Source organism: Diabrotica undecimpunctata, chromosome 1, assembly GCF_040954645.1.
Source record: "Diabrotica undecimpunctata isolate CICGRU chromosome 1, icDiaUnde3, whole genome shotgun sequence".
NCBI classification, from domain to species: Eukaryota; Metazoa; Arthropoda; class Insecta; order Coleoptera; family Chrysomelidae; genus Diabrotica; species Diabrotica undecimpunctata.
The window spans coordinates 199296083-199309843 of record NC_092803.1 but is presented as its reverse complement, the minus strand read 5'-3'; the positions used below and the strand labels follow the sequence as shown (position 1 = coordinate 199309843).

The window sequence follows — 13761 nt, the reverse complement described above, 5'->3', positions numbered from 1 at the left end:
TAACAACTCGTATTAGGGTACTGTCTGGTACAGAATATACGGCAATTATCCCAATATTAATCTAGTAAACAATCTAGTAAAATTGAAATTAAATAAATAAATAGCTAATAAATATTACCTACATGTCGATACAAGGATTATTATTTAATGTTTGAAAAAACATAACTAAAAACTGCTATGGTAAACTGGTGACAGGTGATCATCGGTTTTACTGCAACTATTTAACAAATAAAGGGTAAGTTCTTGAGAGGAAAAGATATTAACAACTAGACTAGGAATGTAGGTATTGCGTAAATTGTTTGTTGAAATTAAATGTGATCTGTTACATTATTTATATTTATTTAAGAGGTATATTTTGGAAATATGTGTTAATTTATTGAAATTATTTATTTAAAATAGACAACACTATGATAATGTAGAAAAGATAGATGTCCCATAGTTGATATAAGTTTGAGTGTGTAATAACTCCAACTTGTAATTATCAAAAAGGCACAACAGACATTTAATTTCTCTCTCTCGAAGGGCGCTACAGCCCAAATCGAGCCTTGGCCTCCTCCAAACTATGCCTCCAACCTTGTCGGTCTCGCGCCGATCTTCTCCAGGTTCTCACGTCACGTGGCCTTCCTTTTGGTCTTGCGCCCTGCATTTTACTATCTAGGGCTCTTTTCGGCAATCTGTCTGTCTCTATTCTTACTACATGACCAGCCCAGCGAAGTCTCTGAAGTTTAACGAATTCTGAGATCGGTGTCTCTTTGAACAGTTGATAGAGTTCATGGTTATAGCTGGATCTCCATATTCCGTTTTCGTTAATAGGTCCAAATATCTTTTTTAGGACTTTTCTTTCGAAGACTTCCAGTCTTCTTTTTGTCTCTTCTGTCATCACCCATGTCTCGTATGCATAACATACTTACTATTGGTCTGATAATAGTTTTGTAGACCCTGATTTTCGATCTCCAGTGTGTGTTTTTGGAGCGGAACACATGATCGAGTGAAAAATAAGCTTTGTTTCCCTTTACTATTCTTCTTTGGATTTCTGGTTCTTCTGTTCCATCCGTGTTTAATGCAACTTCTAAATATGTGAAACTTTCTACCGTTTCAATATCGTCCTCTAATTCAACTGTGCGTCTGTTTCCCCTAGCTCTTGCCTATGTTAACTTTTTTGTCTTTTGAATATTTATTTCTAGTCCGGTCTCTTTTGCCTTTGATTTTAATTGTGAATATATTTCTGTTGCCTCTTCTGTTCTGCGAGACATGATGCTGATATCATCGGCATAGGCGACAATCTGTATTGATTTATTTGTTAGGAGATTACCTCTTCCTATATTCAGCTGTCTTATCACATATTCCAAGGTCAGGTTGAATAGTGTCGGTGCCAGCCCGTCTCCTTGCTTTAATCCTTGGACTATTGTAAAGTTTTCAATCAGCTCATTTTGGACTCTGACAGTTGCTATTGACGAATCCATTGTTGTTTTTACCAGTCGGATGTATTTTTGGGGGATATTAAAGCTCTGCAATATTTGATATAACGTGTTCCTATTAATTAAGTCGTAGGCTTGTTTGAAATCTATGAATATGTTGTGGACGTCAATGTCGTATTCCCACGATTTGTTTAAAATTTCTTTCATTGTGAATAGTTGGTCAGTTGTAGATTTTCCTTGTCGGAAACCGGTTTGATATTCCCCGACAATATTTTCAGTTAGTTGTTGGAGTCGTTTGTTTAGTATGTAAGTAAAAATTTTGTACGCCGTGCACAAGAGGGTTATGCCGCGATAATTTTCGCATTTCAGTTTATCCCCTTTTTTTATAGATTGGGCATATAATCCCGGTTTTCCAATCATTAGGGATCTTTTCATCATTCCAAATCTTGTTCATGAGCACATGCATTTGTCCTACTAGGTGATCGCCACCTAATTTATATAGCTCAGTGGGGACGTTATCAATACCTGGAGCCTTATTGTTCTTTTGTGGTCGTATTGCCTGTTTTACCTCTTTCATCGTTGGGGGTTCTATATTTACGGTGTCTCCCTCATTGTGATGCACGTCCATATGCTCTTCATTTTCTTGTGTCCCTAAAAGAGTTTGGAAATAGATTTTCCAGACTAATTTTATTTCTTTTGGATCACTGGTTATTTGCTCTTCTTGATTTCTGCATAGATTTGTTCGGGGTTTGTATCCTTCTCTTAAATTGCGTAGATATCTGTACGCCTTATATTGTTGCTTTGAAGATTTTCTTCCATTTTCTGTATTTTTTTGGGGCAGACATTTAATTTAAAAGGGGGCAATTTGTAGCACTTCATCACTTGTAAGCAGAAGGAACTGGCAAAAAAGAAATAGTTTTTTTGGTTATTTCAGTATTGATATAAACCACTTATAACTTTTGTCAATCTTTAAAACTTTAAAACTTTGATTTAGTGCCAAATAATTTTCTTCACTTCCATTCTGAAGTGGGAAAAAAATTTTTAGAAATAATATATTTTAAATAAAAAGAGGACTTTACAATACGTTTACCTATTATTGAAAATATTTCCTACTTCTCCCTTTAAAAAACTTTTATCTACACCTTTGGTTCTCCCTATGCTTGGGTTTCGATAATTAGATTAGAATCGATGTCCTTTTGTTGGAAAATTAGTGCCTTGAGTTGGCAGTGAGAGTTTGGTTAGAATTTGACTTGAATTAATGGATGATGCTGGAGAAGGCACATTATTTATTTATTCTCGTCTGTCGTGATTCTTGCCGGGAAGTGAAAGATGGCGAAATATATTATGTCTCGCAACAAAAAATTCAATTATAAATCAGTTTGATCAAAGTATGTATGACTAAAATATATATTTATTCCAGTTATTATAATTTTGGCATACTACACTGCCATTTTACACAACTGAAAAAAACTTCAGTAATAGAATTTTTATTTACATAATAAATTTATAACTGTTAACCACAGAGCAGGAAAGATTTTAATTATTTTTTTATTTCAAACGCGATTTTTCGCAACTGATAAAGAAAAATATTATATTAGGCTTTATTGACTTTGGGATTTAGTGCTTCGCAGTCATACAAAATATGATGTTTTCCATGCATGGAAGCACAGAAAACGCAAACAATCATTACGTAGCTCTCTGGCAACCGATGACCTGCTGTCTTCCGTTACCGTAGATGATTCGCTTCCAAAAAAATATATAAAACTTTAAAAAACGAATTAATTTCTTATGTAGCGTATGGCATATTAAAAACATTAAGAACACATAAATTTAAAGCATTTTCATCTTTTTATTTTTTCTTGCTGTTCTGTCAATATATTACCCTCCTTATCTCTTTAATTTTTTTTTAATTCTTTTTTGCTTTTGTTCTTTATCATCATCATCAGTGGCGTTACAGCTCTTTATGAGCCAAAGTCTTCTTCAGAACAATCCTCCATTCGCCCCTGTCTCTGGCAACTCTTCTCCATGCTCTAATTCCAATAGACTTCAAATCATTTTCTAGGTTGTCTTGGTACCTAAGTCTCGGTCTTCCTCTTCTTCGTTGTCCGATCGGCCCTCTTCGGTCAAAAACTTTTCTGACTATGGCATCTTCCTCTCGTCTGATTACATGACCTATCCATCTGAGGCGTGCTACCTTAATGAATTTTACAACGTCAGGTTCTCCAAATCTTCTATACAACTCAAAATTGTAACACCTGCGCCACAAACCTTGTTCTTTTATGCCTCCATATATTAACGTTGAGGCCATATCGTTTGAGCAATTCTTGGTCATTCTGTGTTAGTGTCCAAGTTTCTGAACCATATGTTAGCACTGGTCTTATTAGTGTTTTGTATACAGTCAGTTTAATTTTTCTAGGCATTTTTGAGGCCATCTGTCTTCTTAAGCCATAGTAACACTTATTGGCGAGCACTATTCTTCTTTTGATTTCTTCACTGACGTTGTTATCTTTGGTTAGCAGCGACCCTAAGTATATGAAGGTGTCAACACCTTTCAGTTCTAGGTCATCAATTATTATTCGTGTAGGTGTCGGGTTGCTTGACCTAGTGCAACACTAGCTTTTGTTCACTTTCTGGTAAAATTGTCTCGTCTCTATTGGCTTATTTGTATCTTGCAGTTCTTTGCTGAGGTAGATTTTCTTTTCTTCCTTACGTAGTTATTTATATTCCTACTCTGCTTGTTGAGTTTTGTGCCCCTGTTGCATCAGTAACTATGCTTTGTTTTTCCTTTCTGCTTTGATCTGACATTCTTCGTCAAAACAGTAATTTATTCTGGTTCTTTTTTGTTTACCTTCCAGCTGCTGCTGGAAGTTTAGCTGCTTCTTTCATGATGTTTCTGCACCCTTCCCACTCTTCATTTATGGTTTCAAGTTTTAGTCTGTTTTCTAGTTTGATGTTTATATTTTGTTTATATTCTCTATTTTTGAGTCCTTCTACATTGTATTGGTCATGTTTAGAACCTGTTTCCTTTTTTAAAAGTATAATATTCTGGCCCTTAACCTACTTTTGACCCAGTAGTGATAAGAGTCCGTAATACATCCTCTTCTGGTGCGGACGTTTATTATATTCGATTAGTATCTTGAGTCTATGATAGGATGATCTATCATATTTACTGTAAGTCGGTCTGGTGATTTGCAGGTGCTTTTGTCTATATATTTTCGAGCGAAGTTGAAATTATACAATCGTTTCTAAAAAAAATTCCATGAAAAAAAGTTATTTTTGAAATTGGAGCATCAGAAATATTTAAAATTCGTTATTTGTAAAGCACCAAATTTTTTCAGTTTGTTGGGCTGTGTTATCTTTACTATTTCATACCATGCATGATAAACGTTTACTTTGTATTCCAGTTATTAATTATTTATTGACGCTTATAAAATGAAAGTATTTCCTTCGTTTTGTAGTTGCAGAAATCTGCTGATTCAGCTGTTGATTCATCTGTTGTGTCTTTATTTTGCTGTTACATAATGTCAGGACATTAATTAACTTCACTCACTTCACTAAGAGAATTACATTTTTCTCACAAACAAACTTCTTATCTTAATAATTGCGTTTCGTTCTGTTTACTACCATTAACGCAATACATGCGGGAAGTATTGTATTTGTAACACTATAATTCATGTAATGCATGACTCGATGTACAACTTTTTTTAAATAAGAAGGAGTTTTTGGATGTTTTTAGAAGACATTATGTACATATAGACTAAGCAAACACCTGCGATTGCTAGTACTCTTTCTACTGACAGACTAAATATCCGCTCATCCGCTCAGTCCACACATTATTATTGTGAATATAATTGCGAATAATATTATTGTGAATATAATAATAAAAGTGGCCAGCAACGAAACATACTTTCTTACGCGCCGCCAACGATCAAATTTAAAATTTTCTAGTGTTTATGATGGGCACGTGATATCGGCTACACTTTACCACTTGAGGTACCTGATACAGATGACTAATTTCATTTAATATTTATCAGACTAAACAAAAAGGACCTAAGCCACAAAATAAGTAAGAAGTATTCACTTTAAAAATTTACTAATACACAAAACACAAAACAAGATAGGAGGGTACGAAAAACCTCACCAACAAACCTAAACCAACAGGACTTAAACTTCACGTTGTTCCTTTTTAGAGCACATTTATACGACATGCAAATTAAGATGATAGGCATATGGTATAACAGTACGTGGCGGGGGCGGATGAATATCTGTGGAGCATTGGAGCTAGGAGAGATTCATGGACATGCATGCCTCTTCAGGCCAGGATTACTGATGTGCCTGCTTCCGTGTTTACGTAAAATCTACCTTACTTAAATAACAAATAGCATCATTCAGAGCTAAAAGGAAATCTTCATGATTGCCTTCGTACGCTTTGAATTGGCACTCCATCACTACATTGTGTACCGTCTGTTTTGCACATTTGCCACTAAGAACTCTTTGACACGATTTATGTAACGATTAATGTGAGCTGGGATGCGAAATTTTTGCTAGGTACATTTTGTGTCCCAGCTGACAACTAAATATAGTAAATAATTTTTTGTTATATTGGTAAAAGTTTGATATAACGGTAACTAAAATGTTTTGCTTATTAATAATACTTGAAACGTTAACATAATTCGGCAAGTAAATGATATTGATCAACTTATTTTAGCAGGGTTTTTATTCGGTAAATAATTTCGGGTCATATTATGAGAAAGGAGCAGAGATTTTAAGTGATACAAGTCGTTCTTCAGGGAAAAAAATATGGAGGACTAAGAAGAAGAGGAATTTCTTTGCTTCACAACCTGTGAAAACGGTTCAACAAATCTAAATGGATTGTTCTGTGGAAGAAAATAGATATGATCTGGATATTGGGAGAAAGTTCAAGAAATTGCCCACTTGGATCTAGAATATATCAACAGCGATATCCAGGATACCGCATGCAGGAAGAAAAACGTAAGAGCCTATCAAAAATTAATGAATTGTTTGGTTCTCACTGGGTCAGTTGTCTTCTTCTTCTTCCTCTTTAAAAGCAATTCTGCTTTTTCATTGGCGGATTAATACCTTTATTCCATTCTTTTTTTCTATTTTGTGTCCATTCATTTATATACTGTAAGTTATATTTTCTTCTAATGTCTTCACTTCTCGTTTGATCTCTCAGCGTATTTCCTGTAGTTCTTCTCAGTACTCTCATCTCTGCCGTTTTCAGTAGCCTTTGCGTTGTGGCTGTGTTGGGCCTTGTTTCTGAGGAATATGTCATTATTGGTCTTAAACTGACTTTATAAATTCTTGACTTCAGTCTGTCTGTGACTACTGTCAGTCTATTTGCTTTTTATACTTGATCTCTCAATTCTTTGTCCAGGTCTCCATAGCTGTACAGAGTAATTCCCAGCTATATTATTGCTATTACTTGTTCAATGCTGATGCCATCGATTTCTATTTTACATCTGGTTGGTTCTTTGCTAACTACTATTGTTTTAGTTTTCTGAGATGAGATTGTCATATTCAATACTTTTGTTCTTATGTTAAATCTGTGGACCAGTCTGGGTTATTTTTATATAAAATAAATGAGAGAACCAAAACTGTTATAAGTGAAGAAAAGAAATATGACGTACTGTTAGATACTACTAAGGATCCTATTTTCAGTACTCCTAAAATGTATGTCAAATTTCGCAGAAAGAAAGAGTGTTAGATTCGACGTGACCACAAAAGTTCAACAGAATCTTTTTAGTGTTCTGAAAAACGTCTCTCTAGCCCACTATGTTGCCCAAGATCTCGAGATCACGAAAGAGATCTCGTCTATATTCAATAAGAAGTTCGGTCGCTTCGATGAGATGAAAAGTCAGCAGCCTAAAGTTAAAAGAGTACTGCGATTAGAAGATGGTTTCGATTTTTGCTGTATATGGTGACCAGGAACTCTTATACAGACAGGGCAAGGTACGATGACATAAGGTGTGCTCTAACTAATTTGAAGAAAATTGTGTGTAATTATGACATCAAACATTTGGCTATAGATATCGTAAAACATATTAAGTTAGGACGTCTGAGGTGGATAGGGCATGTAATGCGGATGGAACAAAATGACCCAGCTAGAAAACGCTCTTTGATAGACCCATTGGCCAGAGAAGAAGAGGAGGACCCAGAACAAGGTTCATTGATAACATCAATGAAGACATGAGAAATATGGGAATACGTGCTTGGCGGAGGAAGGCGATGGATAGGAACGACTGGAGAGAAATTCATGAGATGCAGAGTTGTAAAGCCAGAATGATAATCTAGATGATGAACATTTGGCTATGCCAAAGAGAGGCCATGCAGTAGAAAATTGTGAGAAGCATTCTTGAAGTGATCCGAGAAACCGACGTATGAATTACTATGTGTTGCATTAACCCGAAGAGGTCGTGCACTTTAAAGTCAATATACTGTTATTTCTTCTTGAGGGGTTTATGCAGTCGAAGAGTCCTCTAAATTCCGCTATCCTGAGCCTACATATAGAGTTGCTGATCGGGACGTTTAGATCTAAGAAGGGAGCTGTGTAACGAAAAAGCTAATTTCGACTTATACCCCATATAACGCTTACATCTCTTAGAATGATGACGCGTAAATCAGAATCTTCGAGACGAGGATTATGTAGAAGATACGATGCGGCTAGCAGGGTATTCATAATACCGACGATAGAGATGGACTATTTTAGAAAATTCTGGTACCTTTTGAAAATATAAAGTTGTAACGAAATTATTTTGCCTACCTCAGGGTAAGAATATGGGGTAGAAAATTGGGGACTGAAACTATGGGGGCGAAGATAGGACAAGCAAAATAAACGCTACTATGCGAACGGTACTCAGGGGGTTGTTGGAGAGCTGGGGTCGTGGATAAGTTGAAATAAATGGGTCGGATTGGGGTATCTACACAAATCTCCTGGACACTTGGCAAATAGGGACAACAAGAAAAAGAACTTCTAGCTATTTGAAAGGAAAGGACGCCGCTTCGAAGAATCCTAAACTTGCCGGATTTAGGAAAAATATCCCTAAAATAAAAACACATAAAAGGGTTAGGAGATTATTCTAAAATAAAGCAAACAAAGTAGTTCAGAGAAATGGAATAAACATTTATTTCTGTCTCAAACAAACAGTTATCAAACATATAAGTGGCATAAAAAATATACTATATAAATAGTTGTCAAATACAGAATAAAAAAAAACTTACATGTGTCCGTTTACAAACTCCGTTTACAAATAGATTGGAGATACTACAAAACTTACAAATGTTATCGCACAGAGATTAATCTTTTTTTTTAAACAAACAAAACAAATGAATATCGAAATGAACAAAGCTAGCTGTCATATGTTAGCATTATATTAAAAAAAAAACAATTAAAATGACAGCTGTTAAACCATAAAATTTACAATTTATTATTTATTACAAATCCTTTAAATTTTAATGAAAGCAATTATTGTTTTAGCAAAAAAATGTCTGTCTTTACTTTAAAATTAAAATGTTAATTGTTACCTGATTTCACTGTTTAGCACTTAACTTTCAAAAAAAAACTTGTTAACATCTATGGGACTGGAGCTGCAAAGGACATAACTCTCAACTTGAATAAAAATAAACCATTTCCATACGTAGGCAGGAACGATTGGAACAGAAACTTGATGGAGGAAATCAAGCTGTCGACGGGGACATTCTATATAAACATTTTCCAAATTTCATCAGTGCCGATGTACTGCACAAATCTTATGGGTGATTACTCTGATCTAAACTGCCACATTGCAAAGAGTATCATCACCTTAACTGGTCTTAAGATATTACACCAAAAAAATTGAATCGACTCGCGATTCAAAATCTCTTCTGTCTGCTCTGCTTGGGGCTTAAATGTCGACTCCCCGATGCCTTACATTTTACAAATTTCAACGCAAAATAAATTTCCCTTTACGTATCACAGTTTTTGCCTACAAACTTAAAACAAATAATCTACCCTTTTTTGACCTCGTTCTTAGCAACGAACCGACAAAAAACTTCTTGAGTATTTACTTTTAAATTGGTTAACTGGAAATTTTTTACCTCACAATACATACAGAGAATAGGGGAATATTAATGTAAATAAAGACAAACAAATATTCTCAGTTAATACGTCTTAGAAAAACGTATACCTGACTTGCAATATTTTATTAGGGGACTCGAAACAACTTTTAAATATTCCAGTTTATTGCGTTTTAACGATAAAAGACAAAAACAGCTGAATACCAAAACTTGATATTTAGAATCTCAACTTAAAATGCCATAATATATTGATCGTTTTAAAATTGATTTGCAAACAGAAAAACGAAAATATTCCACCAAATTTAAAACGCTACAAAGTATAGTGTTTAAGTATCGTATAGTACATTTAAAAATAATGAGAAAATCGTAATTTTCTTTTGTAGTTCACCCAGTATATGGCTATTCGTCAATGATTTCTGTTAAACTTAATTTAAAAACTAGAACACACTGTTTATATTATTATGGAAAATGAATAATTATTTATGGATTGATTCTTTATATACAGGGTATTTATTTCATAGCGATTTCGAAGACAATTCGTAAGAGCATGGACAATAAGAGGAATCTAAATATGAGAAAATACACTGTCATTAAAAAATTGTATGATTATTGAGCACACTGTAGAATTCGGCATATTATCCAAGCCTGGAGAATATTATTGCCTACATATTTTCTCAATACCTTTTTGGATATTCTTTACCATAATGGAATTATTGACCAATGTCGCACTAAAAACTCACTCTGCATATTATAACAGCATCTGCGCAGGGTCTCTGAACTAGAAATGTTTACAGCTACAAATATTTTAACAATCGAGACATCGACACGGTCTAACAAATACAGAGATTATTCTAACAAATTAATAAATGACTTTTCGAGTTTTCATAATTCATTTTTGGCCTGTCATTTCCTTTCAATTTTTCCGGGCGGCAGTCACGAACACCCTTCAAATGGAATCTATTCAAATTAATCGTGGCTATTGTGATAGCGGAAACACAGATTTACCGTAATGTCGAAGATATTGTTTTAACCGGAAACGCGTGGGGTTGGCGGTGTCAACAGTTGGGCTCTTTAAGGGTTGGTGGGATTCCCCAACTATTAACAGCCGGCGCTCTGTCCACGTGTCGGACAATGGTGATTTCCGGTTAAATGTGTGGGACGTACCTTTTCTACAAACTAAAAATGTTACATGTTAAATATGAAAAAGGATGGTGTTTTTACATAATATCAAATTTAATAAATTTTAAATAAAATACAGATATATGTGAGACAAAAATGAAACTATTACTTACCTACATACACTTACATACAAATATATTATAACCCACATACAAATATTCATTCTTCTTTGAAAATCGTTTTCATTTAACTCCCGATGAAACAAAATTTTAAATGCGTGAAATTTGGTTTTTTTTTTATAATTCTTCGAACTGTCTTTGCACTTAAATTTGTAATATTGCTCAAATGACGCGTACTTATTTGTAGATTCTCTATTACTCTATTACATCATAACTCAAAATTCATTTTCATTGGCTAAACCCCTTGTTGGTATTAATGGTTATCAAATACTGCACATTGCCCGAAGTAACAATTTAAATAAGTTGAAATCAGGTTGTTAAGCAGCCTTTGAAAATATAAAAATATACAGGATGTTCCATTAAGAATAAAGTTAATTGATTATATTCTGGTATGAATCAGCGTTTTATAATTTTTTTTAAAGAATGACAGAAGTAATTTTATTGCATTGTGGTTTGCTAGCCCGTATAATATTTAATGTAAAATAGAAATACCAAAAGAAGTTTCAAGAAGAATTCAAACAAACATTTAAAATTATTTTTTAAAACATACAAAAAAACAAAAACTTTGGAGGCGCCGGGCATCGATCCCGGTACCTCTCGCATGCTAAGCGAGCGCTCTACCATCTGAGCTACGCCCCCAGTAACAATTGTAATTTATATGCAATATGTAGATAAATAGTAAAAAAACGTGTGAAAAAGTTCAATGAACAAATTTCGTTAAATGCAGTAATTACTTTTTTGGTTGGGTTTTTGAGTTTTTATTATAAACACCTTCTAAATAGTAGGTGATTTTTTGACGACTGATAATGCGGGAAAAATAACAAATAATACCTATCACATCAGATTTTGCTCGAAAAATGTTTGCTCGTTGTTTTTTTGAGATTATTCTTTTGTATTTGCAGATAATTTTATGTGCCCTTTCCTATATATATTTTTTCTGTGATTAGCATTCCTTCAATATTTGGGTTTTATATCTAGAAAATTGCTACTTCCAGTTTTCCTTTGCATTTTTATATGTCGCAAGTTTCGCATTCTTGTTCCGTAATTTTTGTCTTAGAATTCAACGTTTCCTTTCCGACATTGTTACAGTAGACTCGCGATTATCCGAGGTAATTGGGACCGTGACTACCTCGGATACTGAAAAAACTCGGTTAACACTGAGATTGGTTATACTGATAGAAAAATGTGTACCTACGTAAATAATGATTAATGTATTTATTTTAATAACTAAAAACTTATATAAAAGTAGTATAAAAAAAAGTTACCTTATAAACTGTTACTGTTTAAAAAAGTCTTTGATTGATTTTTGTTTCAACTTCCTCTTTTTGAAGTGGCGATGTTGCGCCAAAGTTGAGAATGGAGGACGTCTAATGGTGTCGATTCTTCTTGTTGCTCGATGTATGCGAGAGCTGCTTCAAAAGACTTCAATTCATCGGAATGAGAAATCTTTTAAGTTATCTCAACTGTATCTTCTTCTTCTTCTTCATGGGTGACGTTTAGAACTAGATTGGCAATTCCACCATCTGTCAGTTCCATTTCTTCATCTAGATTCATCCAATCGATGATATCTTGGTAGTGTTGCCCAAAATCGGTCTTGGTCTTGCAGTCTTGGTCTTGTTCTTGCGTTTTCGGAAGACCAAGACCAAGACCAAGACCGCCTAATTTTAGCAAGACCAAGACCAAGACTGACCGTGCAAGATTTATGCAAGAACAAGACTAAGCCTGCGAGACTCTTGCGTCTTGCAGTTAGGACGGAGTGTCGTTTTAGAGAGTATTGTAGTTCGCATATATGCTTAAAGACTCTATGAGACTCTATCTCTATATGTAATAAAAATTTGAAAAACTGGACTTATGCATATTACGAACAATACCATAAACATACATCAAAATCGTCCATCAAAATATTCATTAAAAACAACACATTTGACACGTGCTCAGAGGTCATAATTACAATGTAAAAATAAAATAATTTGTACATTCTTTTCCAGCATACGACTTCTTCGCTCTGAAGTTAATTGTCCAGATTTTAAGAATAGCCGCCCTCTAATCATAAAATAATCTTGCATTGCTACGCCGACAGTAGGTAATATCGTATCGAAATTTTTTAAAAATATGTCACCTTAGCTAATAAAAAATATAACACTTATTATTACCGACACCCACTTAATAATTCAATTTTTTTCCGATTATAATTTAGTTAGGAGGAATCTAAATAAACAAATCTTATCGGTCTAAGACATTGTTACTGCTGACTATGCGATGAGATCATTCGGTTAAACCAAATTTGCAGAAAGGGCGCGACTAATATTCAAAAGTTTATTAATAACAGATAATGTCACTTACCGTGTAAACAAAATACCGAAATATTTAGAATAACGAAGTAACAATATATAATTCTCGGTTTGTTATTAGATACTTAGGGTATTGAATAGTAACGGACATTTATAGTAGTAGTTACTTTTTCGACATCACTAAACTTCATTTGACAATCTTACAATTTGACATGGGGGACAAAGATTCAAATAGTTTAAGTCGGAGTAGTGAGCGTTGGAATTATAGATCTAAAAGACCTAAAAGCAAATTTGATAAGTTTTTCGAAATAATTCATGCATCCCAAATTGCTTTATTTAAATTGTGCCTATATAGAAAGGTTAAAATGAAAATGAAAAACCGAAACACTTCAGGTTTAAGGAAGTATCTAATATCTTTTCACAAAAAAGAATTACAAATATTTCTTCCTGAAAAACCAAAATTCTGGTTCCTAAAAAAATGTTCCTACTACTTTATTTTGGTAAATTAATGTATTTATTAAGTAGATATCTCCTTAATTTAAAATAACTTCTTTTGATTATCATTGCTTTCTTACCTATTCTTTATTTTTTCAAGTTAGTTTTTTATATAAAAGTAGATCTAAGATTGTTAATAACATTTATGTTGCTTTAATAAGTGGATTATAGTTTGTTATCTTA

General features: G+C 33.8%; 1 protein-coding gene and 1 non-coding gene across 2 annotated transcripts in view; one reads left to right on the top strand and one right to left on the bottom strand.

Annotated features, from left to right (window-relative positions):
• Positions 1-13761, top strand: part of Lim3 (Lim3 homeobox protein) — a 213845-nt gene that overhangs the window by 26101 nt on the left and 173983 nt on the right. The gene's annotated exons all lie outside the window — the stretch shown is intronic.
• On the bottom strand, positions 11359-11431 carry TRNAA-AGC (transfer RNA alanine (anticodon AGC)). The gene has a single exon. It is a non-coding gene; the product is annotated as a tRNA-Ala (tRNA).